This window comes from Marmota monax, unplaced genomic scaffold, assembly GCF_021218885.2.
Source record: "Marmota monax isolate L192 unplaced genomic scaffold, Marmota_monax_Labrador192_F-V1.1 WCK01_AAM20220418_F8-fsc00011, whole genome shotgun sequence".
Classification (NCBI taxonomy): domain Eukaryota; kingdom Metazoa; phylum Chordata; class Mammalia; order Rodentia; family Sciuridae; genus Marmota; species Marmota monax.
This window is the reverse complement of record NW_026693082.1, coordinates 14,429,922-14,455,129: the sequence shown is the minus strand read 5'-3', so window position 1 is coordinate 14,455,129 and position 25,208 is coordinate 14,429,922. Positions and strand designations below refer to the sequence as shown.

Below are 25,208 nucleotides of genomic sequence, written 5' to 3'. Positions count from 1 at the left end.
GAATATACTTTGTATACAACCAGAGATATGAAAAATTGTGCTCTATTTGTGCAATAAGAATTGTAATGCATTCTGCTGTCATATATAAATAAAAAATAATAAAAAAATAATTAAAAAATGTAGTCAAGTTGGATATGATACATGGGGCAGATGCGTTCATCTGTACTAGTGACACTGTTTCATTTTGGACTTTGAGAAGTCATATTTGCATCCCTATTTTCATTTTATCCTGCTTTTATTCGTAAAAGGCTAATAGGACAGATAGTAGGGGTAACTAGTAGATGTTACCTTTGTCATTGAGGAACTCAGGCTAGAACCCACCTTCATGAGCTAAAATAAGAATCCAGTTCCCCAAATGCAGGGGCCACGGTCTGCACTCTACTAACTTTTGGTTTAACCAGTTCCTAATGAAGATCTTGTACCTGGACATGTCTTTGGCCATACCTCTGTCTTCTCACCCAGGAGAGTGGCTTGTGGGCTGAATGGTTACTGCTGTCAGGAAGGATCCCGTAGCGGGCTGTGGCAATAACAGATGCAAATGAAGATGGAGGTGAGGGAGAGAAAAATTCAGAAAAATTCACCCGCACATACATGACCTTTGCTTAACAAGCGATCTCAACTTGTGGGACTTGGACCAGGGGGCAGATTTTGAGATGGTGTCTGAATAGCACTTGCAGCAGCTGTGGCTTGGCCCGTGTGCTCACACAGACAGATCCAAAGAATCTAGGAACATGATGGCAGTGGCAAAGGCCCTGGTAATGAGGACAGTCATCACATTCTTTGACTTTCCTCGAACGGCTAGCATGACCGGACCGAGAGATGCCTTGCAGTCTGGGTCATTTGGTCAGTGCTGGGAGGTCAGGCCATCTGAGAGTCAGCACTAAGCTGTCGATGAGGCCTCTTCCAGCAGCTCTGGCCAGTATCATGAGTCGAGGAGGCTTTTCAGATCCTGTGACTTCCAGGTGGCTTGGGATGGTTGAAGTTTGGACTGTGTGGAGCCAGGTGGGGAATTCTTACCTGAGGCTTTGGTTCACAGTTCAGATTGCTGTGCCATTCTGACATGAAAGTCTCTTTAATTGTATGTCTGACACTCTGTCCAGCACCTGGGGACAGTTGTGCACAGATGCTGGGATTTTGGGTGGCTTGTTTCTTTATTATCATCAAGCTCTGCTGTTTCTCCTTCATAATTGCCCATTTATTCTCCTCTTTTTTTTTTCCCCATGTGAAATTCAGAAGATGAAGTTATGCCACTTTTAGATTTAGTACCTTTGAAATAAATCTGCTTAAATACCAATAAATGAAGTAGTAGTAGTAGTAGTAGTAGTAGTAGTAGTAGTGTGTGTGTGTCTGAAGTGGATTTTGCCCATTAGCTGAGGGTGGTGGTTGTTTTATGAAAGACTGATTCTGTTATTCTTCTGAATCCTGGGGGCCTTGTTTGAGAGCCGTGGGACCTTCCTGTGTCCATTCTTTGTTTAGAGATGTGACTTAGTAATGTGAACTCAAGAGAACACAATTATAAGGCCTTCTCCCTGGGTTCCAGAGTGGGCTTGGGAAGGCTGTTCCCTCATTGTCTTGTTATCATACATATCAAGGAATGGCCTTCTTTCTGAAACCAGATTTCTTGGGAAATCTGGAAGACATTGATTTATAAAATGATGCCCTTCTCGAAGCAACAACGCTGATCGATTTTCTTGACATCTTATGCATGACAAAGAACAGGTTGGACTAATGAAAACATGTCTAGCTGGGGGTCACAAGGTTCCTCATGGGAAGAAACAATATGGTATAATAGAGTATGGGCTTTGGGGCTTTGGACTCACACATATCAAGGAGCAAATCTCAGCTCTCCAACTCTGTGACTAGGCAAGCTTTGGTTTTATTAGCTATTTAATGAGGCTAACAACTACCTCATAGGATGGTTGTGGGGGTTACATGAGGTCATATAGATGCTAATACTTCCTAGGTACCTACCTTTGGTATCCTTAGTCCAGATCTGTCTTCTGAACTTCAGACCCATATTGTCACCTGATGGCTACCCACCCTTCCCACCTGGTGTGTCCCATTCTGCATTCATCTTATCTCTCCCTTACTTTTCAAACTGAACCTTTCCTCCTACACTTACAAGCTGGTACCAAACATTTGTTGAGTGACTGCATGTGTAGAGTAGATGATGTATGTTAATATGCAAATCTCAGAAGTGTGAGATTTGAGGTCCACAAAACAATAAATCGTTGAATTCATTATTTTTTTTTTTAGTGGCATGCATCACTTAATAATAGGGATATGTTCTGAGAATGCCTCATTAGGTGATTTTGTCACGTGAACATGACAGAGTGTATCTACACAAATTAAGATAACTATGTCACTGGGCAATGTGGTATACATGGTCCATCTCTGGCCTAAACAGCATTGTGTGGTGCTTGACTATACTTAATATTCTGTAATGCCAAGTTTATTTAAAAGGGGCATACATGCTAGGGACAAGAGGGGGAAGGGAGCTATTATTTAAGGGGTATAGAGTTTTGGATTTGCAAGTTGAAAGTGTTCTGGAAATCTTTTCCACAACAATGTGAATATACTCACTGCTAAACTGTACACTTAAAATTGGTTGAGATGGTAAATTTTATATTATTATTTTTTCTTTTTACCTCAGTAAAAAAGTGGAGGGGCAAAAAAGGGTGCATAAATATTTCCTTGTAGCATCTTCTCCCCCCTACCCTTTTATTTTCGTGCTGGGGATTGAACCCATGGCCTTGCACATGTTAGGCAAGTGCTCTGCCATTGAGCCACATCTCTGTCCTCAAATATTTTCTTCTAAATTGGCCCTTCTTCTTTTGTTATTGGACCTGGTGATTGAATCTAGGGCCTCGTACTTGCTAGCCAAGAGCCCTATCACTGAGCTCCACCCCAGCCCTTTTTTGATTTTTGAGATAGGATCTTACTAAGTTGCCTGGGCTGGCTTCTAACTTGGGATCCTCCTGCCTCAGCTGTGACTACAGGCCTGGAATGGGCTTTTCCTTTCTATTGATGGTACCACCATTGAATTAGGTGCCCCAGTAGGAAATTCTAGAATCTTCTTTGACCCTTTCCAGTCCATTACCTGTGATAAAGAGCAGTCACCAAGCTTTGGCTTACAAATCCTCTTATATCTGTCTCTTCCTCTCCATTTCTATTCAAATAAGAGTGTCTTCATATCATGCTAGAATTATAGGAAAAAACTCAGGGTTCTGATCTCTAATCTCTGTTTTCCCAAGATTGACTCCTTCCATGATGTGGTCGAGGCAGTGCATGGGGAACCAACCGCCTTAGCTCTTTCTTGATGAGTCACCTACACCTTCTCCAGACCCAGATCTTCCCAGTTTTGCCCAGTCAGTTGCAGAACCCATTTTTGCCACCCCTGTGCCCTCTGCCCTCTGCCAGGACATCCTGCAGTTGGGCTCCTCTCTTTACTGGTCGTCTTGCCCTTTCTTGTTTTTGTGTGACTTTCTGCTCTGCCTCTTCCTGCCCGGAATACCTTTCCATATTGCTCTTTCTATCCTCCTCTCTACTTTAATTCCTCCCCCAATTCCTCTGGAGAGCCTTTCCTCAAGATTCTAGCCTATCGTGAATTCTCTCACTCTGGGGTTCTTTGTATCCTTTGCAACTCCCATTATATAACTTTGCTGTGACTCTGCTTACTTCTGTACTGCAGTCTGCTTATACGGCCCTGAGCCTCCTGTCACCAGCTGGTGTCCATTTTACATGTAAATGATACCAAGACACTGCTGGGGCTGTGAAGTGTGCTGCACAGAAAAATCCAGTCGAGTACCTAAACCTCGCTGTGGTTGTAGTTTGGGGCTCGACAGACTTTTTCCATAAACAGCCAGATAGTAAATACCCTAGGCTTGCAGGCCATATGGTCTGTGTTGCAGCTCGTCACTTCGGTTGGTGGAGCGTCGGAGCATCCGCAGACACTGTCTAAATGCATTAATATGATTGTGTTCCAATAAAACTTTATTTACAAAAGTCAGTTTGGCAGAGTGCTGTTTCCCGATCCTTGGCTTAAAGTACAGTGCTAAGGAGACCCATATGTAGAAACTCTTTCAGTCTCTATTGGTAAGCTTAGTTGCAGTCCTAAAATTTCTAATCCTGGCCAGTAAGCTTACGTGCTTGTCACTGTTGGAGGACTTATGGAAACAGAGGGAGGGCCACCACTTATGGCCATACATGTGTCATATCATAAATCTCTGGAAACGGGCTCTTTCTAAGGCAGATGAGCAATGTCGTCAACCATGGGTAGGAAACACAACTTCCATTTATTTGAGTATCTGCTGTATGCCAGATATTTTGTACATTTTTGTATGTCACTTCATGGAAGACGATTATTCTTTGAGTATGAATGTTATCCTTTCCATTTTTCAGATGAAGAGCCTGAGGCACAAGGAGCAAAATAATTGACCCAAGGCAACAAATGGAACATGGTGGATCTTGGACGGCTTTCTGGCTCCAGGTTTGTGTGTTTTCTGCCCCACCATCATACAGGTGTTATTGGACCAACTCTGATGATGGTCTATGAAAAACTAAACAGAATATCATGTTCCTGGCAAGGTAGAATGCTGTGTCAAGTTGGCATTTATGGTCTTATGGTCTTAGTTGAATGTCTGTGATCAAGTTTATGAATTATCACAGTTCTTCTCTTACAATGATGACAGCCCACAAGAAAATAATGTGCTTACATTGTCAGATGTCATTAAATCTCAGACATCTTACTCTGGAAAGTACCACCTATAGATGTACCAATGTTTATACATATGTTTATATATAGTAGTAGTTGTAATGGAAATAATGGTCCTTTTGTGTGTGTGTGTGTGTGTGTGTGTGTGGTTCTGAGGGTTGAACTCAAGGGTACTTCACCAATGAGTGACATCCTTAAGCCTCTTCATTTGTTATTCTGAGACAGGGTCTCCCTAAGTTGCCCAGGCTGGCCTTGAACTTGCTATCCTCCTGCCTCAGCTTCCCAAGTCCCTGGGATTGCAGGTGTGCACGACAGCACCCACTCAAGTTGAAAGAAAATCCAAATTCAAGTTGAAATTATGTTTTCCTTATATTTCCTGATGTATAGTGTTTGTTCCTGCTGAGGCAAACCCATGTGAACTGTACTGGAGTTTTAGAAAATGGTCATTGTTTTTTTTTTTTTTTGCACTTACCACCACCCTCAGGGTAACGTCACATGGCTCAGGGAAGATCTTACAAGACAATACAGAAGGATTTAAAGTATACCCTTATGCCCAGGGTGTATTACTAAAGTTGGAGGGGAATGGAAAAACGGTAGCAAAACATCATCATTTCAGGATTTTAAAGCTTAAGTTTTCTGAGGCCAAATAACTATATTCACCATTTGATTCGTCTTGTTGCCAAACCAAGATTCAAGTTTAGATTCTTTCTTCCTTTCTGTTTTTCTTTTCTCTCTTCCTTCCTTCCCTTTTTTCTTTCCCTCCACCCATTCTGTCTGTGCATCTATCTGTCTGTCTATCATCTATCCATTTTTCTCTCTAACCTCCAGGTTTTGATGCTGCTCCCTGAACAGCACTCTGCTTTCACTCTGTCTGTGTCAAGGCTGAGTCTGTGTTGGATTCTTTTTCTCACTGATCTTCAACATACAGTCTCAAAAGAGTCATGGTTATCATTCTAGGTTAAAAAAAAATGGAAAGTATACCGACACCTTATCTTTTACAGTTCTACCTATTGTTCGCTTATCTCAGCAGTCCTGTTACAAAGACTGTTTATTCACTGGAGAGTCCAAAAGGTGCAGAACAGTGGAAAATGAATCCCATTGCACTTGGTGCCTTTTGGAGTCATTTCCCAAAACACAAGATTAAATAACTACCATCACGACCCCCACATGGATACAGCACACTTCAGCCACCAGCTGTAGAAGTTTGCAAGCTCAAAAGAGCACTGTCCTCCTGTGCCAAATGCATGCTAGTGCGTCGTACTTTTGAACCCGTTTAAATCAGAGACTTTGCTGGGAGATGTTTCAGTTTGGGACCAAAAGGCTTCAAAGGCTTGCAGCCCCGAACCCGAGGCTTTGAAGTGAGGTGGGGGGTGTGCTGAAGAGAGGAAACTCACCCCTCCATACAGCACTGTATTATTTCAGGCTTCTGATTTCCAGCGGCAGAGCAAACAAGGCCCCCCGGGGCTGTGATTTACCAGGTTATCTTTCCATGCAGAAAGGGCGAAATTTCCAACTAAGCCAGAGACGGAGCTAATTGGTCCAAAATGTTGGTTATACATTCAGGCATCTGTGAACCTCTCCTCATTTTGATTTAGTTACAGTCGCAGTGCCTTTCGATATTGCTTTTTGGTGTTGTGAAAATCGAAGCCTAAAGAAGCGTAATTGTTTAATTATATATTGTAATGGGAACCATCGAGTGGTTAGCTTCATGGCTACCCTCTGCCTTCTTTTTCCTTTCTGCCTTCTACAATAGAGAATTAGCTAATTTCCCAGCTGCCTTTGCAGCCTATGGCGACAATATAACTCAATTCTAGCCCATGAGGGTTAGCTCTGTTAGCTTTAGGGAAAACTTTTGCTTTCCCTGATAATGGGGATAGTTAATCTGGTGCCACATTTCCCTTTATTCTCTACCTGGTATGCAGATAAGACGACTGGTGCTTCTGCAGTCCTTTTGTGACCAGTGAAACTGTAAAGATGAAAAAAGTCAACATTCTAAGAATGCTGGTGGTGGTAGAAGAAGAAGAGAATCCAGGTTCTTGATGGTTTTCCTGAACAGCTGAACCAATGCTATTTGGGCTCCTTTGTTACATAAGAAAAATAAATCTCTCTTTCAACCACTGTTAGTTGGGTTTTATGTTACTTGCAGCTGAAATCATTCTTAACTGATATAGCTACAATAACCAGTCAAGGGTAAGACCAGGAAGATAATTTTTGCCTTTCATGTTAGCTTTCTGATCCTGATAAATCACTAGTCTTTTATGTAGTCAATCAATGAGCTTAGCTATAAAATAATGAATCAGGCTTCAAATTTTGTTAGCTCTGACTTTTGAGATCTGCAGGATACTTACTTGAATATTTAGTAACTGATCACACCATCAAAAGACACACAAACAGATGCACTTTGATGAAATAATTTTTCAAGAACTTCTTCAGGGTAGCTTGTTTAATAGAGTGTATCCTTCTCTCTTCTTGTACCAGGAACACCCTTACTATCTACAGGGAATGCACCTTCCACCTAACTTACAATACTCCATTACACACGTATCTATTGTTGAGTGTCAGTAATACATATAAACAAGAAATTCTGGGCAATGAAAGCCCATAAACTCCTGTATTCTACCCACAATGTTACTTCTTTTCTGAATCAGACACATGGTTCTGAGATACAACTCCTTTTCTGTCAAGCCTTCATGATTTCCAAAGAATCCGGAGGAAATGCCAAGTCTTGGAGGAAGCCTGGAATTCTCTCTCCATTTCCCCCAGTAGGACTATTTATTATCTCTTCACTTCTCAGCTTTCCTGGGCTTGGCAGCAGTTACCACTTGTCTCCTTTCCTCCAAGGAAAACAAGGCACCAAATACTTTTATTTTGGCAGAGGGGAAGAATAGTATGACTTTTACTTGGTGTTCTCCAAAGAGTAATTAAACATAATCAATACAGCAATCAATGGAGCAGGAATTAAACAAAAAAGTAGATTTCCAGTTTCTAACAATGCCTTTTTAAAAAATTTGTTCAAATTAGTTATGCATGACAGTAGAATGCATCTTGACACATTATATATAAATGGAGTGTAACTTTTCATTCTTTTGGTTGTACATGATGTAGAATTACATTGGTTATGTAATCATATATGCACATAGGGTAATAATTTCCATTCATTCTACTTTCCTTCCTACCCCCATGCCCCTTCCCAAAGGCTTCTTTTTGATATGTCTGTATTCTGAAGAACCACTGACCTTATTTAGAGATCGAATTATTCCTCTTAATAAGAATGAAATGCAAGTCTATAGAGCTTTGAACTGATGACTGGTTTGAATTCAATAAAAGCTTAAATAGAATCATCTTCTAATTTCCAGAATGTGCATCCCTTCAAGACTCAAGTTTCCACAGACTTTTCTCAGTTCTAGAACTTTCAATGGGATCAGGGATGTTCATGTCTGTCTAGATTGTGAATTCCTAGAGGGCACTAGAAGGATTTTTCTTTGTATTCTCTCACATTATCCAGTACAAGAATTCATATTGTACGATAACTGATAAGGACTTGTGAATTGAATTGAATTCTGTCTGCACTTGTAGCTTTGCAACATCTTGATCTTTGAGATGGGTGACCTCTGAGTCATGTACTTGGATGATTCCTAACTAGGCTTCTGAGTCTGTCTTGTGGATCAATTTGTTAGTATCACCAAGCTCTGATTACTTGGTGTTATATAATTAGGCTGCAATTAAACTAAAAATAAGCAGCATATTTAAACAACTCTAACAGAATTAAGGTGACTGGGTGATTCACATAAATGTCCCTGCTCCTCTTTCTTGTGGGATAAAATTAAGTGCATGATTAGCAAAGCTGAATCTTCCTAATATTGATTGGCCTCGCTTGAAACAAGCATACTTACTGGAAATTTGAATTGATATGGAAAATAATATCATGGCATTGTTTTTCTTTTCTAAAAGTGTGTGTAGATAATATGCCTTTAAAGTCTGACTCAATTTTGTAAAATTCAGTTGTAATCTCTGAAGAAGAAAACAATGAGAAACTTCTAAAAGTGGCTTCTTCTCAGGAGGAGAATTGGGAGCTGAGGAATGAAGGGTGGCAGGAAGGCTTATTTCTCATTGAAAATCTCTTTGTGTACATATATTACCTATTCTAAGACAAACTCATAAACAAGCAAATACAACACAATTTTGTAGAAGGTTAAAACTGGAGGAATTACACATCTGATTCTTTGATTTACTATTAAGATGAAGTGTTTAAGATAGTGTAGCATTGTTATAAGAAGACATATATAGATCAATGGAATGAAAATGGAATCCCAAAATGGACCTGCCTATATGTGGCCAAATAATTTTGGATGAAGATGCCAAGTTAGTTCAGGTGCTAGTTATTATAGGGAAAAGGATGAATTCTGACACTTACCTAACATGATACACAAAGAATTAAGTAAAAAAGAATCATGGAAATAAATGTAAAAGCTGAAATGATAAAGCGTCTGGAGAAAAAAATGGGATAGGATCATTGTGACCTTGAGCAGGCAAAGATTCCTTAGATAGTACACAAAATACAAAGCCATAAGATAAAAATTTGATAAAATGAACTTTATCAAAATGAAAACTTCTGTTTAAAAAAATTACCATATGGAAAGCAAGCCACAGAGTGGGAGAAAATATATGCCAAATATCTATACTCTACCCAAATATAGTTGAGGAGATGCTTTATTAAGTAGTTATACCAATGGCCAGCAGGTACCTGGAACTATGCTCATTAATAGTCATCAGAGAAATGCAAATAAAAACTATAATAAGAAATTTAAATGCCTGATAATACCAACTAGTGGTAGATATGGTGCAACTGTAAGTCTTGTAGATTGCTATCATTCTAGATAGCAAAATTTACTGAACAGGTTTGCCATTCCTTGTAAAATTAAACACCACCCACCTTAGCAATCCCAGACACAGGTATTCATGCAATAGAAATGAAAATGTGTTCACGTGAAGATATGCACTGGAATACTATTGTAGCATGTTGGAGTTGCCACAGATTGCCACTAAGCCTTGTAGGGACATTCAGGATCCAAACTATAGTATCCTTTTTAATGAATATCATACTGGACAATCCCGCATCCTAAGACTCCAGATGTAGTCTTGTTGAGTGTATTGGAAATCTGTTGTATTTTCATCAACTTTAATTAATGTGGCGTAACGTTGTGCTAGCTAACTTGGTGGCTGCCTTACTTGTTGCTTTAAATTGGCTAAGAAAGCAGTGAGTTGAAACTAAACTCAGATTTTTAAATATAGCTTCCTGTCAAGATGGGTCTTCTACCTCTAATGCTTTTATAAGTGGTTATTTCAACCCCCAAACAAAAATTTATTGTTAATCAATTTGATTTATATTGGTTTCTTTTTGATGCTTTAGAATGCAACTGAATTCATATTCTCTCTCAGCTTTTTTTTACCCATTACTTTAATAAGCAATATAGTGGAAAAAGTGACTTTTAAAATATCATCTTTATCAGTTATAGTGTTCTCCTAAAACACTCACCAAAGTTTGTTCAATATCAGTTTGGGATATCAGGAAATCAACAGGAAGCTTATGGATTGGCAGTTCTCTACACAGCTATGAACAACTAATTCTCCCTTTTATGATCATTAGGAAACGGTTTGCTTTGGGGCTTTCCTCCATTCTCCAGGGTACTGTGAAGACCACTAATGTGGCTCTCTAATTATTTCTATGATGGTTTTGGTGGTAATTTGGGGAGCCCAACACGTCTTCTCATTTTAAGCCACTAAATGTTCTCTGAATATCTCTCCATCTCTCTGGGGCTTCAGCTTCTTCAAGTTCGAGTCTCATTATCCTTGGTGCAGAAGATAGAAAAAAAAAAAAGAAAGAAAATGCAGTTATTAACTCCCCATATCATTTACATTACCCAAAACCATCAGTGAGCCATTTTCTCTTGTGGTGGGAGATAGGATGTGATGTGGGTAAAGTGTTCAGCATATGGTAAGATTTTCATGGAAATGTGGACGTAGTCCCAGATCCACTGTTCTAAGCAGGGTAATCCTTGGGAGTGGACCACACTGATAGAGAAGGTTCTGGTAGGACTAAGGGATATAACAGGCAAGTGGTGTCTCTGTGTGGGTTTCTACTGCTCACCTTGCTGTTGATTCTAGGCGAGTAGCCAAGAGCAAGGCTTCAATGAATGAGAAAGAATGACACAGGAGCTTGCTCCCAAAAACTTCATGGAAAGGATTCCAGCTTGGGCTCCTGGAAACCAAAGAGTTACTCCATGATGGGGTCAAAGGAGCTGGAACTCAGGGAGGCCAATGGTCAGCAATGGGGTGTTGCATCCTTGTCTGGATGAATGAGGGAGGGAATTTGTGAGCAGTTGAATGGCATAAGGAGAATAGTGAAATTCTTGGAATGAAAGACACTTAACATTCCCTCTCATTAACTAAGAGACTTGATCAAACCCTGACGACTTCTGTTAGCTCAAGGCCACATCCCTAGCCTGAGAATCCAACTCTCTCAAATACCTTACCAAGAAAGCTCAATGCTGCCAAAATAATTTAGTTTGTTCCTACCAGAACCTGACTATAGGCCTCTGACCTCCCTTTTTACCTTAGAAAAGTTGAATTATAACCTTTTTTCTCTGTGTTCCTTTCATATGTATCTTCTATAAATATATTATGTTTTTCTCCAGGGCCTAGAAGACATCATTTCTAGTGTATCATCAAGGATAGGCCAGGTGCCTTCAGGACTCCGTGGGAGGGAAGGCCCCGTTAGCAAACACAGATGGCCTAACCACACTGGCCAGTCTCTCTCAAGCATCCTCCAGGACTTTCCCTTCAGTACACCCTAGCATTTAAAAAGCCTCTTGCCTTCTGTTTCAGCAGAGTTGAGTTTATGCTGGAGTCTCTCTCCCCTATTGCAATAGTTTGAATAAAGCCTACATTATCTTTTATTTCTTTTCCTTTTTAAAATTATACTTTATAGTTATACATAGTAGTTGGGTTCATCCAAACAAATTCATAATGCATGGAAATCCATTTTGGTTCATGATCCCCCTTTTCTCTCCTGTCCTCCCTCCCCTCTCCCTTTCTTCTTCCTCTACTCTACTAGACTTACTTTTGCTCATCTATAAATTTATATCGGATTGGTCCTTTATGTTATCCTCCTCTCCCCTCCCCACTTTCTTTATTTTAGTCTAGCTTCCGCATATGAGACAAAACATTTGACCTTTGAGTTTCTGAGTTTGATTTATTTCATTTAACATGATGTTCTCCATTTCTATCCATTTGCTGGGAAATGCCACAATTTCATTCTTTTTTTTAATTTGTTTTTTAGTTTTAAGTGGACACAATATCTTTATTTTACATTTAAGTGGTGCTGAGGATCAAACTCAGTGCCTCAAGCATGCTAGGCGAGCACTCTACCACTGAGCCACAACCCCAGCCCTCATTCTTTTTTTTAATAAGCTTGTTTTATCTTTTAAAATCAGTATCCTTTGAGTAATTTATCTTTGAAAAAGAATTCAAGTCATCATTGGTCTGATATACTGAGGTAGAGGAAAACTTTGGGGCTGGGAGGTGTAGGTGAGTCTCGTTTGTGGAGGGCTGGGGGTGGCAGAGAAAGGAAGAAAGAAATGGCACTTCACAATAGTTTTCCTTGAGGACAAGATGAATAGATGTCAGATGAATAGATAATATATTCAGATTGTCAGATCAATGAGCTGATAACAAGAATAATGCATAATTGAGTGAACTGAACAGGAGGCTTCTAATGGGTGTTACAAGACTCCACCTTTAGTTCTGTTACTTTTTATATCACTAATTTAAGGAAATGTTTAAAAAGCCCATGTGTGTAGCATTCATGATGTCATGATTATAATTCCAGATATCCTCAACAGTTTGAATAAAGAACTAAAATTATCATGATGAATCTGATGAAAAATGAAGTACAGGTAACCTATTATTCTAGACATGCTAGGCTACATGTTTCAGTTCACTTGGTCTGATATAACAAAATTTATTGCTCACAGTTCTGGAGGCCAGGAAGTCCACCATCAAGGTACCAGCAAATTCAGTGTGTGGTGAGGGCTGCTCTCTACTTCAAAGATGGCGCCTTCTATGTGTTCTTACTTGGCAAAAGAGGGGGAATGAACTTCCTTGGGTCTCTTTGCAAGAGAACTGATCTCTTTTATGAAGCCTCCACCTTTATGACCTACTCTCCGCCCCAAAGCCCTACCGCTTACTACTAGCGTATTGAGTTCTAGATTTCAACATGAAAATATTAGAGGGTCACAGACATTAAGACCACAATGATACAGTGTAAAATGAAATGCAGGATATCAGCCAGGTCCAGTGTAAAATGAAAATGCAGGATATCAGCCAGGTCAGGGAAATTAATCTCCCTTTCACATAAGTCCACTATCTGATACAAAGCAGTGGATGACTCTTGAGGAATGCATTCTCCATTCCAGAAGTTTTACATACTCTGATCAAGGTTCAAGGCTGATCATGCTATGGTCCCTAGTAAATGGGACCAGGAAACCATCTCAGGGAAGTAGGGCTGTTAGTAGCTGTGGTTCCCAGCCTCTGCCTGTCCTCCAAGACCCATGGAGGGACAATCACAGGTTCAAAGGCATATTTATTAAGAATTTCAAGATGGCAACCACTTGTCAAACTCTGAGTGCCAGGCTCTTCTACAGGCAGAGAGCCCTGTGCAAACATCCCCCTACAGGACCATGAAGCTGACCCTGATTTAGCCTAGGAAGTGGTATTGAGGGTGGAAATGAGAACTTTCTTGGTATAAAACAATTTGAGTAGGTAGGCAGGTCCCGTGGGTGAGGATGAGAAATCACCTTCAGGCCAGAATGAGCACTGAGGAGAGAACCTTGAAAGCCAGCTGAAGATGCAAACATCATCCTATAGGGAAGATTCGAGAACTGGAGAGTGACAAGGTGAACTTGGCATTTCAGAAAGATTAATTTCCAGTGAGATGTCTTTCAGAAGCTGATGCCTTTCAACTATTCCTTTTTTTTTTCCACACATAAAAACGGAAGGAACACTCTTTTTTGGATCAAAGAAGGGCAGTTGCCTGGGAGGCGTCTTTCACTCACTTTTTCCTACTGTTCCAGGCACAAAACCTGCTGGAAATTTTGACATTTTGCTCTTTCTTGCCTCTGGATTTTAATGCCAGCAAATTAATGTGTAAGATGTCAGCAGAAAATGACTTTCATGGGACAAAATGACCTTGCATTTTTGGTCAGGAGGAGAGGAAAGCAGCAGACACACTAATTGCTGAATTATAATGAACCTTTCTATGATCCTTTGAGTCTCTCAGAGGAATCAAAATAAAACAAAATTACAGCAATAATGTCAAGCAGTGGGCTTTGCAGGCAGACAACAGGTGGAGATAAAAGCCAAACCCTCAACTTCTCTCCTAGTATCAGGAAAAAAAAACCCTGTCACTTCTGTTTCTAAGAGACTAGTGATAATTTTCATCTGTGTTCCTTTCATTTTAGTAGTAATTTATAAAAACAGGCATTTCCATGGCACACATGCATGCACAGACTCACACAGGCATGTGCGCACGCGCACACACACACACACACACTCACAGGGTTATGCCAGTCTCTCCCTACATAGGAGTAATTGAAGCAGACAGGGAACCAGTAAGGCAGCTTAAACAGGAGTTGTTAAAAGGGCAAATGTTGTAAGAAAGCAAATTGTATCAGTCTGGTGTGCAGAGAGAAGAAGGACTTTCATAATGCTAAAAGCATTTAGCAGAAAAAAAAAAAAAACAACCCTGGATCTCTCTAGGGATGGAAAAGATGGGTGCAAACTTGCGTGGAGGAATTTCGCTTTCTCTCTGTCATTCTCTCACTGGCCTTGAGAAGGGCTATTTCCATGTTTGTCATATTCTAAGGGGCGAAGCAAGTTTTCCCCCAGTTTTCCTATGCATCCTCAGCTAGCCTAGCTAATGAGGAGCTTGCGCCAACCTCCAGATCCTGTCCCTCCTTGTCTTGATTATGTGCTCTCTCTCCCTTCTTTAGAGCAGCTCTTAATATTTTTCAACTTTTTGGTCAGTTCCTTGCATAAATACACTAATTTCTTAAGAGAGCACCACCAAAACTTAATTATTAGGTGTTTTTCCACAGTATAGACTACAGGAGCCTTTCTGAGAGAGCATGGTAGAGGGTCAGTGGTGGAACTGGACAGCCCAACCCTGGTGCTATTCTTTGTTTGTTGTCTTGATGACTGTTAATGAGTTATGTGACATCTCCATCATCTTCAGAAAATGGTCCCCTCTCACAGGCCTGTTGTGAACAGGAAGCAAAATCATGTATATAAAACATGTGAATATAGTAGGTACACGGCACCTGTCATTACCCTCAATTCACCTGCCTGTCTTTCTCAACTGTTTATAGAATCTCAGGCCATTAAACCATCTGAGCAAAGTGTCACAGGTGAAAAGCCCGTGCTTGCCTGAGACCAGTCTTGCCTTCCTGCTTATCAGCAATTCTAATATGACACGTTTGCTTCTCCTTAACATATACAGCATTTTCTTCTTTTTAAAATTTGTTCTTTTTAGATCTACATGACCATAGAGTGTATTTTGACAGATTATACATACATGGAGTACAACTTGTTCTAATTAGGATCCCATTCTTGTGGCTGGACGTGGTGTGGAGTTTTACTGGTCCTGCATACACAGTATTTTCAATGCATCATTGAAAATCTCTTGGTGTGTCTCAATTAGGTTCAGAGAACCTGTTCTTTTTGGTTGCTTCCTTTATTGGCTTCAAGTTGAAATTGTCAGCAGGGCATCTCTGGAAACATGTCTAATCTCTTCTTAGCAGAATGCCCCTTTTGGCAGATACCCAGACTTTTGGAGTGTCTCTACTATTGCCACATAATTCCCTGGGGCCATTTGGTGATGTGCAGTAGGAATGGCTGTGTTCTCTGTGACACAATCCCACAGTCTCCATTTTTGTAAATTACTGTAGACAATGGCAACTGGCCTTGCCATCTATCATTTTCCCAAAGAATGGCTTCATATTGACAATTATAAAGCCAATTATCATTTTATAGCTGTTTCTCAATAGCTTTTGTCAAATAATAACCCTATACAACAAAAAGAACACCTCTGATTCTGTTCACATCATATTTTGCAAACTTTTTAGTACCAAGGATTGAACCTAGGGGCACTTAACCACCGAGCCACATCCCTAGCCCTTTTTAAAATATTTTATTTAGAGGCAGAGTCTTGCTAAATTGCTTAGGGCCTCACTAAGTGGCTGAGGTTGGCTTTGGATTCATGGTCTTTCTGCCTCAGCGTCCTGAGCTGCTGGGATAACAGGTATACACCACGAAGCCTGGTGCAACCATTTTTTATGGAAGTTTTACCAGAAAGTTCTATCACTGAAAGTTAAATGGGTTCTTCTTCTTCTTCCTCCTCCTCCTCCTCCTCTTCTTCTTCTTCTTCTTCTTCTCCTCTTCCTCCTCCTCCTCCCCCTCCTCCTCCTCCTTCCCCTCCTCCTCCTCCTCCCCCTCCTCCTCCTCCCCCTCCTCCTCCTCCTCCCCTTCTCCTCCCCCTCCTCCTCCTCTTTATTATTATTATTTCTGGTAACATGTTGAAAACACTTAAGTTAAAATTATTATGTTCATGCTCTATAGTATAGGTCTTCAACCCCCCATTTATTTGCATGTAAGGACAGATCTACACTGAAAGAAAACCAAAATCTTCCTTGGCTCACTCCATTTGGAAACGAGGTCTATGTTTTTGGTAAACAATGATCATTCCCCAACTTTCAACAGAGCAGAGCTCCTTTACAGGGATTTGTTGTTTAATATAACCTCAAACTCATTGCTGTCCAATACTTAAGGAAAAGTGTAAATAAGAAAGGCAATATTTAGGAAAGACTGCAGAGAGGACATGTGACCCCTTTTATTCAATAGGCTAGGATCTCTCCTTGGTTTAAACTAAAGACTGAAAGTTCTGGAAGTATTACACCATAATTCTACACTGAAGACCTTAATAAAAAAAAAAAAAAAACCAAAACCCAAACCAAAACCAAAAAACAGAGACATTTGGAATTCACTTCTGTGTTTACTATAATACATTGCTGACAGCAGAGTTGGTTTCACCACCCCTTAGTCTCTTACAAGACCTACGGAGAACTTTCTTTTAGTTCTTAGGATAAAGTCCTCTGGTGGGCTTTCTCATTTATTATCTTATGGACTCTGTGAGTGATTTAAATTCATATTTTCCTGTTTGATTTGGCTTAAGAAAGCTCAAAACCAGATCTGCAGCCTATCTCTTGTGAGTTTACAGGGCCTCAGGCGTGTGTCCATGGAACCTCACCTCTACCTTGAAACCTGGAGTAAAGAGCGATCCCCACTGGTCTGGGTTCTCTTCTTCCCTCCCAGCTTCCTACTGTGTGAGCAGGAATAAAGTCCTCTTGTTCTTTAGTAAAACAAAGATTCTCTTTTACTCTCAAAACCCGAGCAGCATTATCTATCCTGAGACCCATCATCCAAGTATGCTTTTTATCTTCATTTCTTGTATTAGTCACCACCGGACCCCTAGAATTCCCAGGTCATTTCTCATTTCTTCATTCTTAACACTTAAGGGTCCCTAATGCACTTTTCTGATCCCTATCTGTCCCCTATATTCTTCTACAGTGTCCTACAGAGTTCTGGGTCAGTTATTTTCAAAGATCTCCTACATCTCTATCCCTTCTTTGAATTCTCTCCATCTTCCCTCTACTTAATTCTCTATTGGAGTAAACATTTTTTTTTCCTTTAGTTTCCTGAGGTGGAGACTGTTTCCTTTCTTACCATCCTTTTATCACTGAGCCCAAAGTAGGGTAGTGTCCTTCTTGCCCTATATCACTGTATATATACACCATTCCTCCCTCTCCTCCCGGCCCCTTCATTCCTTTCTCTGTATCTTATGTTACCAGTGTATCCCTTACCCATCCCTCCGAGTGGCAGCCATTTAGTTATTCCTGATTCTTTACAGATTTTAGCTATTGGTTCCCAGGTCCTCTTTCCACACTAGTTCTTCCTCATAAGTTGACTTCAAATAGAAGAAGATACTCCCAATCGCTCTAGCATTTTAGTTTCTCCAATATATTGTCCATCGCCCAACCTCAACCTTCAATCCTTCGTCCATATCCTAGAATTTCACAGTAGCAAAAAAGATTGGAAGGGAAATATGCCCATTTATTAGAGTTGTGTTGGTCAGAAATCTGCATGTATATGTTTTGATTTTCTGCTTGGGTATCACCAGGTAGAGTTCTTACTGGGAGCTCATGTGGTTGTGGCTGACTTCAGTTAATTGTGATTGTGGGCTGAGCTCATTCCTTGCTGTCCGTAGGAGCTGCTCTCAACTCCAAGAGGCCACTCACATTCCTTAATGCATGGCTCCCTAAATCTTTGTAGCTGAAAATGGAGAATTTCTCTTCTGTAGAGAAATTCTGTAGAGAAATGGAGAATTTCTGTATTAGAGGTCTTCTTCCCTTCCTTAAAGTCATCCATGCTATAGAAATAACCTGATAATCTGAGCCATAACCAAGTATCCAAAGGTCCCTTCCATCCTCCACAGGAGATTATCCATAGGCTCAGGTCACCTGTGGGGAGAGTGGGTGTCACATTTCCAAAGCTGGCCTGCCACAGTCTCAATATTCTTAACTTCTAGAGTTCCATTCTTAAAACATTGCCTCCCATCTAGAACTCACTTCCTTTATTTTTCCATGTCCTCAGTAACATCTTGAACTCATCAGATACTACAGTCCATTGATCTCACCACATTTCGATGTCCCTCTTCACCATCTCCTTACGCCTTCCTTTTCACCAGATGGTCAGTTACTATAAACACCTGATCTGCCATGAACTGTCTGTTCTTTTCTCCTTTTGTTTTATTTGCTTGGAAAAACCCTCAAATGGTTAAATCCCACTCTCTTTTTCCCTATGCCTACATCCATATGGAGAACAGTGACTTAGGCTAACTAGTGTTCCTTTAAGCATGTGGGTACTAATTCAAGAAGGTTCCAAGTGACCTGGCACTCATAAAACATTTCTCTCAGAGAGTTATCCAACCCTTTTGGCATTCAAATCCATTTGCTTGAGAATACCCTAAAATAATTTTTCAAAATGATATTCTCCCTTGAGTATTTTAAATTGCTATTTGAAATTTCATCCGAAATTTAAATAGTGAAAATCTTTTCAGTGTATTATAAACATTTATATATATATATATATATATATATATATATATATATATATATATATATATATTTTTTTTTTTTTAAATGGCAAAGCTCTTTTGAGAGACTCTGAAGGAATCAATATCATGTCAATTTTATATCTGCCATTATCCCTTTGAAAATACAGAAACTATTTTTTTATCAATTAGAGATGTTATATCATTCTTTCTCCTTGAACTTATATTCCCACTTCAGTAATAATCTAAAATTTTGTAGCACATTTTCTAATTCCAAATGTTTTATTGTTTACTCTGTTATACTTTACTGCAACAAAAAATATGGTTAAATTAAAAATGATTCAAATGTCCTGATTATAATGCTCTAAGTGTTTGATTTTTTAAAAATGTTAGGTATCCTTACAATAATTAATTAGTAGATGTTTAGTAAAAACTATGCATTTTGGTAAGTAATCATTAAAGATGAAAGAATGGCATTTAAAATTATATCTTATGGTAAGCATTGAGCTGGCATATATTTCCTCTAGATTTTATTTTGAAAACAAAAAACAACAATTCGCAACGAACATCTATATACTCTTCACCTAGATTCAACTACTGTTAACATCTTGATTCATTTTCTTCCTCCCTCTCTTTACTAAGTACTCCATCCCATCCCTACCACCAACCATTTGAGAGGGTTCAGATAGGAATGAAGACGTGCACCCGCATTAACATAAGGGGCAGCAGAGTGCGTGGGCACCATTGGATTGCAGGGGAAGATGTGGTTCCCTTCATATGTGGCATAAGAAAAGCTGCTTACTGCCTCTATTTTCTTGTGAAAGAGGAATCCAGAGGAAGTGGGAGGAGTTGTTGGATGTTTATGGAAGGAGGTCACAAGGCTGTGAGTCCCTTAGCAAACCATTTCTCTACACATTCTCTCCTTGGAGTCTGCTGACTACTTCAATGATGTTTTGGATTCATGTTCTTCTTGGTTCATTTTCTTCACTAGCCTTTGAGGTCGCCATATTCCTCTAACTTCTTCCTACCTCACTGCTTACTCCTTTTGGATTTCCTTCACTCTGCTAAGCACTGAAGCAGTAGGGCTGAAACCTTGGACCTCTGCTTTATCCAGATCACTGCCTAGGTTAAGGTCTCATGGTTTTACCAACCACGGATGTGCTCACAACTCCTAAGTTTGCGTCTCCAGCCTGGCCTCTTGTGAAGGCTCCAGTCTCTTACATGGAACCAGCTAAACAAGCTCTTCACTTGAATGCATGTTACACATACCAAACTTTCAAAAATCAGAATCAAACTTTGGCTAGTTCTGTCTCCAACTCTGATATACTTAAGATCTTCTCTAGCCCAGTAAAAGCAATTCCATTCTTTCCAATGCACAAGCAACAATTTTGAATTCTTCTTCTTTTTGTCCCTCTCTCTCAGCCCCCATTGCCAATCCATTGGTAGAGTCTGTTGATTTCCCTTAAATATTCAGAACCCAGCTACTTCCCATCCATCACAACCCCACTGGTCCCTGCCGCCAGCGTCCCTCCCTGCATTTTTTTTACATCAGCTACCTACCTCACTGGTCCCCCTGCTTCTACCCTTGTCACCTCAGCCTGCTCTCAACACTGAAGCCTTTCCCCTGCTCAGAACCCTCCCATGGCCAGAGGAGTCCTTACCCAACCTAAATGGCTCTTCGTGATCTGTCCTGCCCCACCTCAGCTTCTGGTGCTACTCAGGTTTCCCGTCCTGTTCCAGCCACGCCAGCTCTTCTGTTGTGTCCCAGAGTGCCCGACAGGTTATGCTTCTGCACCTGCTGTTCTTTCTGCCCTTTCTTCAGATATTACCGTGGCCGACTCCCTCAGCTCCTCTGTCCTCTGCCCAGAGGCTGCCCTCTCGCCGAGGCTCCTGATGCAACCCAATTTCAATTAGCAACCCCCATCCCCGTGCCCCTGAAGCTCATTCCCTGCTTTATTTTTCTTTGTAGCTCTCCTTTTCAAGGTATTGTGTTTTGCTTATTTAACTCTCTCCCATCCCATAAAAGCATGGATTTTTGTCATTTCTGTCCCTATTCTCCATTTTGTTTTACATACATTCTTGCATGCCTTTGCCTAAGGGATGAAGAATATTCTCAGAGGTGTATTTCTTCTTCATATTTATTTATTTATTAGCTGCAGATGGACACAATGTCTTTATTTATTCACTTATTTCTTACATGGTGCTGAGGATCGAACCCAGTGCCTCACATGTGTGAGGCAAACACTCTACCACTGATCCCAGCCCCAGCCCTGTATTTCTCCTTAATATGTAGTGGGCCTCTGCTTCCTCTGCCAACAAGCTGTTTCATTTGAATCTAGCAGGATTGTCAATGGTATCTCAATGAGGAGCTCCAGCCAACCAAGTTTTGGGGGGCACAAAGTGAAGTTGTATTTGCCAGCGAATTCCCTCATTCATGACTCTTAAATTCACTTTAAAATGTGAAGTTATCAGCATTGATTCTGATTTTTCTGGTTGGCTGTTATTTTGATTGAGTTATTGGGGGCATCCTCAACCCATCCTCTCCTCTCATTTGAGTCCAGCACCGTCCACAGTTCTCAGTCCTCACTCTCTCTGCCTCCGACTCTTTCACATCTGCTTCGTATTCCTCCTGTGCATCTCCTGCCAGAGCTTTTTGCTGACATTTTGAAATCCTGTACCTCAGAAGCTGGGGAAAAATCAGAGGTTGAAGCATGGCACCATTAGAAGTCTTTATGGATGGGATAAATCAGGTCTGTATTTTTATAGATTTGACAACCCTGCTTTCAAAAAGCACCAGCGGTTAAAACATCTCATATTGGAAAATGTCTTGGTAGAGCCCATCACCTATTCTGTCCGAAACCTTGCCTATCAATTATTTTCCCCAGCACTTGAGGATTTGAAAGTGTCTGACAAAGGTGCTAAGAACACATTCAAGACAGTTTGCATTTACACACAGTTTAAAAGCACATTCAGAATGATTTCCACCTGTTAAATGCGTCGGTTATTATTCTACGGTGTGTAACAGCGTGGCAAGAGCGACATGGTTAATGCAATAATATGACCTTCCATCACTTTTATGAGACATTTGCATCTTTTTATGCAACACCTAATTGACAGTTGCCCGACCAGTCCTCCCCAGTGGAACCGCCTATTAAATGGAATTTATGGCCATTGCTTTTTAAGTCAATTAAATGACATGAAATGAAAATCTATTTTAAATGACATTCAATGAAATCTTTTCTCTGGTTGGAAAAAATTACATTTTAGAAAATACTTATTTACTGTATGGTTGAGTAGGCACATCAGGGACCTGAGCTATGGTGTCACTGTGTGGTGTGTTTGAGCGGCTCTTTGTGGTTGTAGGTATACCTGCTTTTGTTTGGAAGCATTGGTCCCATCCCTTGCTGTGGCCCTTCTGATGTATGTCAAGGCACTTCCAGAGAAATGCCTATTTTGGGGGAACATATAGCTCTTTCACACCAGTGCTCAAATCTCCCTCATCCTGTGCATGCGCTTTCTCTCTCATCTCAGTGTCACTCAGTTCCAAGTGATTTTGTTTTGTTCATGGATATATCCTCTAGCACTTGGTAGGTGCTCAGTAAACCCTTGCTGAATGAATTAATTAATGAATCAATACACTGTCTGCCTTGGCCTTGTTATTTTTGTGATTTCGATATAATATTTTTATCTTTCCTAACCTGTTAAATCCTTGTTCTACAAACCATTGAGTTTGTGATAAAGCCCCCAAATAGATGATTCTAAGTTTTCTAAGTAGATGGATAAGCCACTGCACCGAAGAACTGGCACCTCTTTCAGCTGATTAAAAGTGGGTCGCCCAAAGTGGCCACTGACCCAGTTGCCTGCCTTGCCTTTTAAATACGAACCAGTCCATCCTGGCTGGTGAAGTGAGTGAGTGTAACCATAAATGTACCACATACCCATAAATAAAAATGGATTACCATGTTGTATTACAAGGAAAGTTAAAAAGAGGGGTTGGAGTTTCTAAGAATCTAGGCTGGAGAAAGCGTATGTTGGGTTCTATACTCTTTGTGCAGGGGAGACTATATTCTATGGAACTTCCAAGAGAGGTATGATTTCAACATACATGAGAGATTAAGAGAAAGGGAAATGTTGTGGGTAACCAGTCTAGCAGGAGCAAGAAAAGAGATTCGGGAAAGTGTGGGGCATATATGTTCAGGGAAAAGTAAGCAGAGAGCTTAGTTGTAATATGGGAATATGTTGAAAAATCATTTTAGAGAAAGATGAGAAATAATAAATTGGGTAGAGATCATAGATGTCCTGAAATATCTGGCTTAATAATTGACGTGAAAGGGAGTATGATACATAGAGAAAGCCATAAATTTTGGAGTGAGAAGATCTGAGTCAAGTTACAATGTTATGATTTACTAGATGACTAACTCTGGGCAAATCATTAAATACTTGGAGGTTCCTCAATAAAGTGGTGGGGTTATGTCTGGACTAGTGGTCATAGGATTACAGTGAGGTTCAAAATAAATGAAATGATGTTTATCATTAATTTTTGCAAGAAACATTAATCCAGTGGCCAGGTCCTAGGGTTACTGAGGGAGCTAGTCATACAGGGCTCTGTTTTCCAAGAGTTGACATGTTGGTGCAGAGAGCTTGGTACTACATGCACAGACCAGCCCAAAGGAAATAAGATAATTTCAGATAGTGATAATTGCTATGAAGGGGAAGAACTGACAAGTGGGTAAAGAATAATGAGCCAGGGGTAGGAGAGCTGGGGTTCCATACTTTAGATATGGCGGTCAGGGCAGGCTTCATGGGAGAGTGGACAACTGGTGGAGATAAAGCAAAAGCATGAAGACCTGGGGACTAGAGATCCAGAAAGAGGCAACAGCAACCCCATATGCAAGGATTGGTGGAAAGGCCAGTGTGGAAGGGGAGCAGAAGAAGGAAGAGGAAGGAACAGGTTCCTTAAGGTGGTCAGGATGGCTCAGATTAGATCATGTGCTCCAGAGAAAGAAGTTCATTTTTCATTCCAAGAGCAATAAGAAGCACTGGCTGGTTTAAAGTAGGAAAAGGAGACAATTCAGTTTATTCTGTGAGCAGAGAATTGTAGTGCGACAAGAACAAGAGGAGAGGACCAGATAGGAGACTGTTGTGGTAAGTTAGGACGGGAATGGTGGAGGCTTGAATAAGGTGCTTGATGGGATGCAGACATACTTGCAATAGTGAATCATACATGCTCATTTGACTAGGCTGAGGGATTCCCACATTGCTGGTAAAACATTTTCTTTTTCCTAGGTGGGTCCATGGGGAAGTTTGTGGAAGAGATCAGCACTTGAATCAGGAGATTGAGTAAAGAAGATGGGCCCCTCAAAGTAGGTGGGTCTCATTCAACCCAAAGAAGGTCTAAATAGAACAAAATAGAAGGTCTAAATAGGACAAAATGGTGGAGGAAAAGTGGATCTTCCTGTTTGAGCTGGGACATTCATCTTCTCATGCCTGCCTGGGGACCTTGCCTCTCCCCCAGACCCCTGTAGATTGGACTTGGACTTATACCATTGGATTTTCCTGGTTCATAGGTTCTTTAGATCCAAGTTGTATTACACTACTGGCTTTCATGATTCCCTAGCTTACCATAGCAGATGGCAAGACTTCATGGCCTCTATTAACCGTATAAGCCAATTCCTATAATAAATCATTCTCTCTGTGTCTCTTGGTCTCTATATTACCCATATATATCTGCATGTCTATATCTATATCCTATGGCTGCCTATATATCTCCTATGATTCTGTTTCTCTGGAAAATGCTAATACAACATGATTGGCTTTGTGATATTTGGGGTTTCACCATAAAATTGTTGCTAGATTATATGCGACATTAGATAAAAATGCTAAGTAAAAAGGCTCTATTATTTATTTGAAAACCCTGTATGCACACATATAAAATATTAGCATCACCTGGTTTGGTAGTCAATAGAGAAGGCTGAAGGTCTTGAACTTGGAAGTGGAATGAAGCAGCACTTCAGTGAGTTAATCAGGCAGTACCACAGAGCACAGGAGAACAGGCAGAACCTGGGAAGGAGAATATCAGCCTAGCACTTTTCAATTTAAGTGTGCACACGAATTGCCTGGAGATCTTGTTTAATGCAGATTCTAGTTCCATAGGTCTAGGGTAAGACCTGAGATTCTGCATGTGTAACAAGCTCCCAGGAAATGCATGGAAAGTAAAATTTTGAATAAAGCTGAATTAGAAATGATGGAGTCAGTGTTATGGTTTAGATA

General features: G+C 40.4%; 1 long non-coding RNA gene across 1 annotated transcript in view; it reads left to right on the top strand.

Annotated features, from left to right (window-relative positions):
* LOC124099256 (uncharacterized) overlaps nt 1-24,973 on the top strand; it is a 46,588-nt gene extending 21,615 nt beyond the window's left edge. The window contains exons 4-5 of the long non-coding RNA XR_006853895.2: nt 4,402-4,489; nt 24,225-24,973. This is a non-coding gene — a long non-coding RNA (uncharacterized LOC124099256). The remainder of the gene's footprint in view (nt 1-4,401; nt 4,490-24,224) is intronic.
* The last annotated feature ends 235 nt before the right edge of the window (nt 24,974-25,208 follow it).